We start from the raw sequence: 12,704 nt of genomic DNA, 5'->3' as shown, positions 1-12,704 counted from the left end.
GCATTTTCCGTCTCTGAATGTTTACATAACTAATATTTTATACCCTGCTTTTAATTTGCTATCCATTAAATCTGGAGTGGGGAAACTGCAACCCCTGGGCCAAGTCCCCATCTGCCTCTTATTTTTGTAAATAAAATTTTGTTGGAGCACAGCCAAGACTATTCATCTATCTGTGGCTGCTTTTGCCCTACAAAAATAGAGTTGAGCAGTTGCATCAAAAACCATATGGCCCACAAGACAAAAATATTTACCACCTAGTCCTCTCTAGAAAACATTTGCTGATCCATGATTATATCAACCTCTGGTTGGTCCATTTAGGTCTCTTCGAATATAGTATGTACTGGTTAAAGGCAACCGTCCCGTCTTCTACGTAGCCAGTGTTCTCAGGAGCCCCTGAAGGGGTTCATGGAGTGGCAGATGCTTAAAAATGTATGGTGACCTGATTTCTTCACTTGGGGATGAAAAAAGCAAATAGGGAAGCAAGAGTCAAGATATTGAAGAAGTCTAGTATGTTTTCTTGCGTGCAGAGAATCTGGGTTGTATTATAGTGGGTTTTTTGGTCTTTGGAAGGATTTTCCTTTACTAAATGATGAGCTGTTTTAGAGCAGAAACTACTTCTTTTTCTTAAAGTGCCAAACAACAAGCACTATGTCTTGCATCGAGTAGGTGTCCAATAAATGTGTTTAATGAATGAATGAAAATAAATAGCCTAACCAAATGGCCAAAGGCCAGAAACATCTGGCTAAGAGCTCAGTGTTCTTGGGTTGTAAATGGTGTGGGGAGAAGATGGTGAGCAATCAGGTCAGAAAACTAAGCAAACATCATATGATAAAAGGTCTAGTGAAGCAAATTAAGTGCTTTGATTTTATCATTTAACTGATGGAGTGGTCTCTGGAGAATAATAAATTAGGGGACTTCTATAGGTCAAGTTGTGTTTCAGCAGACTACCTTGAAAGGTTACATTAGAATATTAAAACAACTGTTAGAGAATAAGAAATGGATAATCAGAGGAATATTATGTGGCTCTTGAAGTAAATAAAGATAAACTGCACATCCACAAAACAAATAAATTTTTAAAATTTAAAGTCTATTTTAAAGTCATTTGTAAATGTATTTATACAACTAAATAACTTACCCACACAGATCACACATACAGAGGAAGCAGAATAGCTGTCCTAGAAGATTTAGAAATGGTTATGATTCAGAATAACTACCTAGCTCTGTAACCTCTACCCAGAGGTCATAATTTATTCATATGTTACAACTTCTTGAAAGAGTGTCCCCATGGGAAGCTTCATTAACTGCCATTTTGTATTACCGGACAGACCCATAAATCTCCAAGTTAATAGGGCATATTGATCCAATTTTCTGTTTGAAATTTCCTGAAGTTCAGTTTAATCACCTAATAACAAGACAGACAAGCAAAATGCTGAATTATTGAGAGTTGAAGGAGAAACTTTCCTTAACTTTGTGAATTTTTGCTTAATAAAGTTTTTCCCATTTATACACTTTTCACTTCCATGAAAATATACTTTTACCCCAAAAGTTACTTTCATATGTGAGATAAGAATAATGCAATAGAAAGACAGGGCTTTGGTATCAGAGTTATACAATTACCAGCAGAGTCAAACTGTGTGATTTTTGGTAAATCATTAACTTTTCTCTGCCTCAGTTTTCTCACCTGCAGAATGATGGTATCATGCCTATTTAACTATATTCTTACATAAATTAAAAATGTCTGTAAACCAGGTTTTTTACTTAAACAATAAAGTCTCACATATATTATTTGAAAGCATATTTTTATACCTATTAGGCTAAATTCAATTACAAATCAAGATATAGCTGCACTAGCAGTAAAAAACACACATCTAATAATGCATAGATAATCAGTTTTCATAAAGACCACCCCAGTACATTTACATGAGAAAAATAATATTAATGCAGTAGGACAGCATTCACCCCTTTATTTTCAAAAGCTTCAAGTTCTTTACAAATTAATGTGCATTTACATTATGCAAAAAAGAGAGAATGTTGAAAACGATGTTTCAAATGCTATGTATTTTCTACATTTTCATTGTCTTCTCAAAGAAAAACTGTGGGTTCTTGGAAGTCATTGTCATAACCTAATTTTTTAAAATTTATCCTGCCACACACATACAGAACTACTGTTTCCCATGACACCTGCTGTGTGGGGTTTTAGCCTTTGTAATACATTTATTAAAACCTACTAGAATTAGTTGGTTTTATTTCTAGCCTGTGGGTCTGACTTTATACTGCAAATCTTATGTCACTGTTTTTCATGTGAACTATTGAGAGTCCTATGACATATTTACAGAATAATAATAAATGATTACGCTTTTGATCATAATCTTATTAGAAAAGTTCAAATATCCACAAAAGAATTAATATGCCCAGATTGTTTACTCGCTCCCACTACCTTTAAAAGTCACTCTCTAATTATTTCTATTTTGTGTGAATCCCATTATGCCAAGCAGCTAGAATTGTTGGACTATTAATGAAATCTGATTACCCATTCAGTCCTTGTATAGACCTGCTAAATGTAGTTCAATACTGCATCAGTTCATGTCACTATCCCCAGCCAACTACTTTCTAAAGAAATGCAGATTATGTTTTTCCTCAGTGAGGTTAAAATAAAAGTTAAAGGAAACAATTGCAATATAGTGGTTTGCTTTATATAAAAGTAGCATTATTAAACCTGTATCTACTTGCCTGTACCTATTTCACCAATAACACATACATGAGTCAAAATACTTGGGGTGGTGGGGAGGGGGATGAAATAGGTGATCAGGGAAAATAATATGGGTCAAAATGACATATTTCATTTCTTCTCAAATTGCATCAGGAGGAAAAAGCAGTTGCACGGCAATGTCCTGTACTATTAAAAATGTTGATATCATGTGGTATTAATACATTTATACTTGTGATTTGGGAAGTGGGTAATTTTATTTTGTAAAGAAGAGATTTTTTTTAAAAAATAGAGAATGGGAAACCTATACTAATATACACAGAAAGAAAGAGATTTTTTTTTTAAACTTTGGTCTTAATTGATTTTCTTTTTAATTACAACTAAAAGTTTTTATTTATAAACATTGGATAGCTTGAGGGTCACACATCTGAGAATATGTTGGTGAGTGAAGAGGGGGTGATGCTCTTAAGGCATTTCACTTTCTCAGTCCCATCATGCAGTGCTGATTCAGGGTATCAGCATGCTGTACAGTGCAATGCTGGTAATTATCCATATTTGACTCTAAGGGCTACCATGCCACTCACATAACTGTCTCTAAGCTCAAGTTTTGTTTTGCCGCTCTGATTACAACATCTTCATCAACCTTCATCATACAACATCTATCTGGATGTATCTGTTTAGTGATTAGAAATGTGTTTTAGATAGACCACTTCAGCAGCTCAGTGTTAGAATGCACTTAAGATAGACAAGTAAGAAACCAGAGAGACCAACTAGAGTAGTACTGACAAAGAGAAATATAATGGACCAAAATGGCGATTTAAAATGTTTCTAGTAGCCACGGTAAAAAAGTGAAATGGAGGAAGTAAAATTAAATATAAAAATGCATTTTATCAACAATATATTCGAAATACTGTCATTTCAACATAAAATCATTATGAAATTATTAATGAAATAATCTATATTCTTTTTTAAAATACTGTCTTCAACTCCAGTGTATAGTTTATGCTTCCAGCTAGTGGCTGTATGCCCAGCCAAATATCTAGTGTTCAATAGTCCTATGTAGTCTATATTAGATAATCAGAACTAAAAACTTGTTCTAATATCCCAAGGGAAAGACTACAGCCCTAGCAGTTAAGCTGTAGTTAAAATGAGGAAAAAATGATGTAGTTGGTGAAATTGATGAGTCCTGATGATTTATTGGAGGTCATGGGTGAGTGGGAATGAAGAATAAACATACTTTGTTGACTCATAGAAAATATTATGAGAAAATCAGTAACAAAATATCATATGGTTCTTGAGACAAAGAATATATTAAATATCACACAAGCCAACTATCTCATCTTATGGGCAGAAAAAAACCACTCATTTAAATAGGAGATATATGGAAGACAGGATTGTATACTAGTAGTTTGGGAAATGATTTCTTTATCATTTAGCCACAGAAAAATTACATATCTATATAACCTTTTCCCAAATATTTTAATTCATATAAATAGCGACTTTTAGAAAACATGCTCCTTTGGACCATTTTGTAGCTGCCATTTTATTTCAAGATTACAGATGGAAACACAAATTGTCCAAGGAGTAGTATATATTGATCTGATTTTATGCAGCAAATTTCATTAAGAAAAAGCAATCTCATAACAGCTTCAATGAAACAAACACAGAAAATTTCAAATAATCAAGTTTAAAATCAAGGTTTTTCCTCATTTAGTAATTTTTACCTAATAGTTTTTTTCAGTTCATGTGTATTTTGCTGTCATGTAAAGTTATGAAATTATGTCAGGGAATGAATGTTGGGACAAAATAATATAATAGAAAGGGCACCAGAATAAGCTGGGTTTAAATTTCAACACCAACACAGTCTGCTTAGGTGGCTTTGAGCATATTATTTTACATGCTTGTGCCTTAATTTTCCATCTGCAAAATTATAACACCTACTCTGCAGAATTCTGCATAAACTGGAGAAAAAAAAATTCAAAACACCTAACATATTAATAGTTTGACAAATGTAAAATACATAGCTCTCCAAATATTGTACTAGTTATTTACATAGATAATAATTTTGATTCAGCGTAGCTTTTCTTACTAGAAAACATTTAGGATTAATATCAAAAGAAATCTGTAATGAGAATTCTCATAGATAATTTGACGTTTTTAAAAATTTCTTCAGCTAAATTCAAAAGTACATCAGTGTTATTGTTTTCCTTAGTTCTACAGGAATACTTGTCTCTGATTTACGTGGAAGAATCAATTATTTTTTCATGTTCTTTTTTTTAATTTTGTTATCATTAATCTACAATTACATGAAGAACATTATGTTTACTAGGCTCCCCCCTTCACCAAGTGCACAATGAGATATCACCTCACACCAGCAAAGATCGCCACCATCCAAAAGACAAACCACAACAAATGTTGGCGAGGTTGTGGAGAAAGGGGAACCCTCCTACACTGCTGGTGGGAATGTAAATTAGTTCAACCATTGTGGAAAGCAGTATGGAGGTTCCTCAAAAAACTCAAAATAGAAATACCATTTGACCCAGGAATTCCACTTCTAGGAATTTACCCTAAGAATGCAGCAGCCCAGTTTGAAAAAGACAGATTCACCCCTATGTTTATCGCAGCACTATTTGCAATAGCCAAGAAATGGAAGCAACCTAAGTGTCCATCAGTAGATGAATGGATAAAGAAGATGTGGTACATATACACAATGGAATATTATTCAGCCATAAGAAGAAAACAAATCCTACCATTTGCAACAACATGGATAGAGCTAGAGGGTATTGTGCTCAGTGAAATAAGCCAGACGGAAAAAGACAAGTACCAAATGATTTCACTCATATGTGGAGTATAAGAACAAAGAAAAACTGAAAGAACAAAACAGCAGCAGACTCACAGAACCCAATAATGGACTAACAGTTACCAAAGGGAAAGGGACTGGGGAGGATGGGTGGGAAGGGAGGGATAAGGGTGGGGAAAAAGAAAGGGGGCATTACGATTAGCATGTATAGTATGGGGAGGCGGGGCATGGGAAAGGCTGTACAATACAGAGAAGACAAGTAGTTATTCTGCAGCATCTTACTAGGCTGATGGACAGTGCTTGGAAGAATCAATTTTTATACATCACCCCTGAATAATTTCAATAGGAAAGAAAAATATTCCAAGGCAATCAAATAAAATCTATATCTTTTTCTTCTGAAAACCCAAAGTTCTTTACCTATATTATTGGCAAAGCCATTCTGCAAAAGTGAGAGAAAATTGAAAGTGCTCTTTTAAATCTGATCATTTTCTCTTTCTTCTTTAGGTTGTCAAGAAAGAAAATCAAGGTTCTCTGTATTTCATCTTCACACCCTAAATGTTTGTTTCTTCCATTCCTCTCCCTAAACACCTACACAACTCTTTCTATGTACAAAGTGAATCCATTACCACTTTTCTGTAGAGCCAAAGCTGAAGCATTTACAATGAACTTGTAATCAACTTACTAAAACCCCAATAAATCAGCAATGATCAAACTACCTTTGATAGGAAAAAAAACGTTTTCAACATCTTAATCCATTATAATTCAACACTTCAAAATACAATTAAAATGAATTACTAGAAAAATAAGATGAACAACAAACTCTATAATATACAAGCCCAAGGTTTTTCATCCCTTAGATTTCAGAGATATATTAAATTTTAATATAATCAGAACAAACATAATACAAGGTAATAGATAAATACATGCATTGTTCATTGTACTATGAATAATAAATTAATACTGAAAATCAATATAATATTAAGTAATTAATATTAAGAAATCAACCAATTAATATCAAGAAAATGTTACACATTTTTTCATCATTCTATAATAACAACTTAATGGAAATTTTTGAGGTTATAAGTATTAAATACTCACAAGCACACTTTAAATAGATATTACATACATAAACAATCAATATGATAAATGCGTAAATGAGCTCGTTTTTCACTTATTAATGTATCTGACTAGGTTGCATTGACAACAGAGCTAGGCACAGAAAATAATGTATATCTAAATGGCTCTATTGTCATATTTTGTGATAGACAAAGATAACACTTGTGGTAGAGACCAGTGACACAGTGGTGTGTTCATAGGAATAGAAAAGATTTTAAAACAATATAAGTGAACTCAAATTATTCCTTTCAACTTTCTTCCAAAATGTAGAAAGTGATGCTCTATTTTTAAATTAATTTTCAATCTTTAATTAGTACCCAGTCCCAGTAATTTATCTTCTGAATTTAGAGTTAAATTTAAGTTGTCTTTTAACTAGAAATAGATTTCAATCATAAGCTTCCTATGTAGAGTTCTGGTCTTGATGGAAATGAAATTCAAAATGTTTTACCAAATTTTTAAGGTCTTTGGTAATAACTTTTCACAGATCTATAATGTCAAGATTGCCTAATTAACTGATAATTATTAGTTGTGGAGCATCATAACAATTTTTAAACCCCTGTTCTGACAGGTTTCTAAGCTTTCTTCTTGACCTTTTATCTCACATGTTGAAAAACACCTCCATTTCTTTCCCACATGGAAATGTTAAATCATTAAGACTAATGATGATGAAGAATCAAATGTGATTTGTCAAAATACATGTTTATATCAGTACTAAACTGATCTCCTATCTTACAGTAACACTTGGCAGAAAAGTGTTTGTCCATAACTCAAACATCATTGAAAAAACTATTTTCTTAATGAGCTACTGTATCTCAGCATGCAATACATTTGTTATGATGTTTTGGTATTATCACATACTAAAGAGAAATAACCTTTCAGAAAATTCATATTCTTTAGGTGAGTCATAGTTTTCATTAAGTCACTAACACACTTTAGTGTAGCTGAGGTACTGTTTTTTGATTGCTTTGGTTTTTCTAGCAATGATTACTCAAAAAAGGAAAGAGAGCATTGATTTACTCAGTCTGTGTGTGGCTGTCAGTTTGTAAAAGAGATCCTTTGTGAATCATGTCTCCTGCTACTGTCGCTTTTGTGAAGGTAGTTCCCTTTGTGCAGGGTCAATTTGTGTAACAAATAGCATTTAGCAAATGTGATGGAATGTAATTTTCTAGTTAAATGGTAACACTGCAGCTTCTGTCTTGAAGGTGCTCTCTCCTCTGTTACTCTCTTTAGATCATTCACTGTGGGAGAAGCAATTATTTGAGCAATGCTAAGAAGAGGCCCCAGTTCAAGGAAATGGCTAATCATGAGTAACAACTGAGCTACTAACATGCCAACAACCATGTGAGTGGTTGGAAGCTGGGTCTTTCAGCCCCAGTTGAGTGTTCATATGGTTGCAACTCTAGTCAATAGCTTGTCTAGAACCTCATGAACTCTTCTCCCAGAACTACTGCCTGAGCTCTCCCACATTCATGAACCATGGAAATTATGAGAAAGAAAATGTTTGATTTTTTTTTAAGCTGTTAAGTTTCAGGTGGTTTGTTATAAACAACAGATAACTGATGCACTGCATGTTTAAACCATAATGTTCTCCTGTCTTTGGAGCTGGGTCATTGGAACTGAGGTTCAAAACAATGTGATACTACAGTGTTATATCCGTCAAAACTAGTTATGTTTGTTAGCAATGAAGCTGAAGAAAGGAATCCTTCCTTATCATCACCATGACCAAATAACTGTGGTTTCAACAATATCTGAATGCTTTGTAAGATGAAATCAAAAAGTAATTTGATGGCTGTATGTGTTCTGAGAGTAGGTGTTTCACATCAATAACCATTTCCTAAATATGTCAGGTTATGTTGTAACACAACTGATAATTGATCTACTTTACCACAGGTTTACCCAACATTTACAGGAATATGTCTTTTAGACACAGTCTTTCACTAATGTCTCAGTAGTTTTGTATGGCCCTTTAATCTTCAACCTGATGTGCTACAGTATGAGAAGCCATCAAAAAACCAGTGTTTATATTTGAATTATTGAACATCAGCTTCCTTTGACTGTTTATCTCAATATTTTTTCTTTTGAAATTTTATTGTTGAACGTGTTCCTTTAATTTTTTATATAAATGCTACTTAAATTGCAATAAATTCAGTGCTTTATTAGCCAGTACATCTCTCTCAAAAAACACAGTTATTCTGGTACTTCATTATGAATCATGCCTATAAAAGTAAACTCAAAATCTGAAAGATCTTACTTTTGAGTAAAATTAGTATCAATTATTTTGATTTTCATTTGTTTAGAATCACTTGCATAGGTTTGTTATTACTGCTACATACAAAAAATTCATACTAAGTCTTGACAAGAAATAATGTGAAGTTGTTTCACCATATAAAATTAGGGAGGAAAAATAAATAATACAATATACTCTTTCCTAATTTAGCTAACACTATAAAATAATAAATTTTAAGAGGCTTGAAGAAAAGGATATTTATAAAAACAGCTTATACATATAACTGCTTAATCTTTCTCCCATTTTCTATTATTTTTGGGTTTCATTTAACAACTTAAACTTAAAATATAAAAACAGACAAACTTAGTTCATATCAGATACAATATACCATTCAAGATCTTCAACACTCAGTGGAATATGTTTTTGTTCAGTGAGACAAGTCCCTAGTAATGTGCTTTAAATGTTGCATTCCATAATCACAAAAACTTCCATTCCTCTCTGAGTTGGTAACTCCACTGAAGTGGCTTTTGTTATCTCCATTTCTTAAATTCTTTTATTGCATATATAAGGGATCCTATATATGTGCAATATATGGTGTTATACTGAAATATGATTTGCATAACCCTAGCTCTTAGCTAATTATACACTTCCAGTTTTTTAATTATTTGTTGCAGTCTTACAAAGATATTCTACTGTGTCTAGCTCCCATTACTGTAATTGAGTAGTAAACTATCATTCTTTGTACATAATCTCTTTCCTCCCTCTGGCTGCCTTGGTGTTGTATAGTTTAATGTCAGTATAGCTAAATAAATATTTCTTGTTATTTATCCTTCTTGGAATTAATTAGGCTTCCTATATGTTTCATCAACTGCAAAATTCTCAGATATCTTTTTAAAATATGTTCTCTCACCCTTTCTCACTATTTTCTTCTGGGATTCTAATTAGATGTATATTGGATCTTCTTATTATATCTTCTTGTGTAAAACCTTTAATATTTATTTTTCTGTATTACATTCTGGATCATTTATATGTATTTGCCAATGCACTGATTTTTTTTTCCAAGTTCTTAATTTTCTTTGTAACATATTAGTTATTTTTCAGGAAGGCCAACTAGTTTTTGAAAGTCATGTTCAAATTCTTTATTAAAATATTGCTTCTTTATACACTTATAAGCATCTATAGTCCTAATTCTGCATTTTGTTATTTCTGTTTGCTCTTCCTGCTAACTGTCTCACATGCTGTTTTGTTTTAATTTATTTGTAATTTCTATTTATGAGTTTCTATTCAGTTGATCTTATTCAATGGAAATCACAAAGTATCTAAGTTGAGCTTAAGTTTATTTAGAAAATATTTACATTTGCTTTTTTCAAGCTCTCTAAGGAAATGCTTCTTAGTCTTCAGTGTTTGTGGTACACAGAATAAAAGCCCTCCAAAGATGCTCATGGCTTAATTCCCAGAACCCATGTATATGTTATCTTATACAGAAAAGGGACTTTGCAGATGAGGTTAAAGTAATGCTAGTGGATTATGTGGGTAAAGCCAGTGTAATCACAAGTGGTCTTAAAAGAGAAAGGTAGAAGGGTCATAGTCAGAGAAGGAGACATAATGCTGAAAACAGAGTGTAAGGAGAGTGGGGAGGGATAGAGAGGAAGAGGTTTAAAATTGTACATTGATGGCTTTGAGGATGGAGGAAGGGTTACAAGATAAGAAAATGCAGGTTCCTCTAGGAAACTGAAAAGCCAAGGAAACAGATTCTCACCTAGAGCTTCCAGAAAGAATGTGGTCTTTCAAAACCTTGGTATTAGAATTTCTGATCCTCAGTAAAATAATAAATTTGTGTTATTTTACACTGTTTGTGGTTACAACAGTTTATCCCACTAAGTTTGTTAGAGCAGCAATTGGAAACTAAGACAATGTGCCTGCAAAGCATCTTGGGATCTTGTTAGAAGAAGGAATATGATTAACAGGCCTGGGAAAGTAAGATTTTCTGCACTTCTAACAAGTTCCAGGTGATACAGATGCTGCTGTGTATTTGTGGACCATGCTTTGAGTATCTGAGATGTAGGGTATTATTATCCCAAGATCACATTTAAAAAATTCTCTACTTGAGGTTTTCCCCCAGACTATGCAGGTATTTGAAATTCAAACCTCAAACAATGGGTGAGGGCAAAAATTTTTCAGTGCGAGCACAACCTTTCATGTAGATAAGGTCCTTATCTTTGTGAAGAGGTCTCATTTCAGTTCTCTCTTGGTGTAAACTCAGTTTGTACTTGTCTCTGTCTCTTGAAGAGGTCTTAAAACTCAAGGCATTAAAACTCAAGGCACTGAATGTATGGTATAAGTCAATACATATAAGGAAAGTCTTTATCTCACTCATTTATTTTGCTGGTTTCAGATCTCAGAGACTTTTTATATTTTCTTGCTACCTTAGCTATACATTCAGTGTTGCATTTTCCCCCCAAGATGTCTAGTTATTTTTGTAGCAAGAGGAATATTTAATCTGCATTAGTCCTAGAATTAGCAGTCTTCATCTATATTGGCAAAATTGAAAATGCTCCAGTCATTTCTCTGTATCTCCTCAGTGATTTCTGTTTGCTTTTAAGTAATTCTTGTCACTATGACCAATTAATTGCTAATCAAAATCTTTATGTCCTAAATGATAGTTAATAGTAGCTTTAAGGAGTAAAAGTCAATATCAGAGAGATCAAGCAGTTAACCCAGTTAATTAGTCTATGATTGCTTTAAATGTTTGGATTAAACAAAGGAGGCCAGTAGGTAGGGAAATCTACATTCTCTGTTAAGTTTCAATCACTAGCTTAAATCTCTGTAGATGCCATGAGCCACAGGCTTTATATAAATTCATTAGTTCATTTGATCTTTATAACAACTTTGTAGAGTAAGGATTATCCCAATTTTAAAGATGAGAAAATTCAGATTTAAAATGATTAAAAAAATAAAAACAACGTTAGAGCCCTCCTAGAAATGTGAATATTTATAAATTTAAGAATAATAACACTAATAGTTATTATGTAACAGGTTATGTCAGAATCAGAAGGGAACAATATCCTACAGCTTGAAAAGGGAAAAGTCAGTAACAGAACCCAGAACTGTCTCAGACTAAACCTATCCTCTTTTCACTATTCCATGTTGGGCCTAAAATTACCCAAAATAAAGATTTGCAATTGATTCTGGGTACTTCATAGATCCTACTTTAATGTTACTTATGTAATAAGACTGTCTCTTTCAGATGCAGTCAGTTGAAAAGCCAACTGGGAAAAAATATTTATGGAAACAATTTGGCAAAGAAAAAGGATATTACTTGTGTATATGAGCAAATAATCACTTTTTGTATATATACATATACACACAAACACACATACATAACTACACACTCCACTGCCGATTGTTACTATTACATATAATGGGCCACAAAGTCCTAATCTAAGATTCTCAACCTATTCTACATCTAATTCTTCCAAAGAGCCTTTCATTTTATCCCTACTTCATCAATCTCAGTAGATTATTTTACCTCATTGAGAAGATTTAAGCCATTAAATATGAAATTCTTTGATTCTTCCTGCCCATATTACGTATTTCCTACATTCAAAAACATACTCCATTCATAAAGGATCAAGTACCACCTTCATGTCAAAATCCAGCTCTCTACAGGGGTGTTCTTAATCCCAACACCTTCTATGTCCCAGATATTGAGGTCTGTTGATTATCACTACATCATTTTTACCTTTAATTTTTCCCTGTGACTACTTTTCCTTTGTTCATCATACATTATATCATAGATATTTTATCATATATTTTAATTTAACTTATGATACATATATGATCTCTCACCCCAA

Source organism: Manis pentadactyla, chromosome 8, assembly GCF_030020395.1.
Source record: "Manis pentadactyla isolate mManPen7 chromosome 8, mManPen7.hap1, whole genome shotgun sequence".
Classification (NCBI taxonomy): Eukaryota; Metazoa; Chordata; class Mammalia; order Pholidota; family Manidae; genus Manis; species Manis pentadactyla.
The sequence above is the reverse complement of the archived record's forward strand: the minus strand, read 5'-3'. Positions refer to the sequence as shown.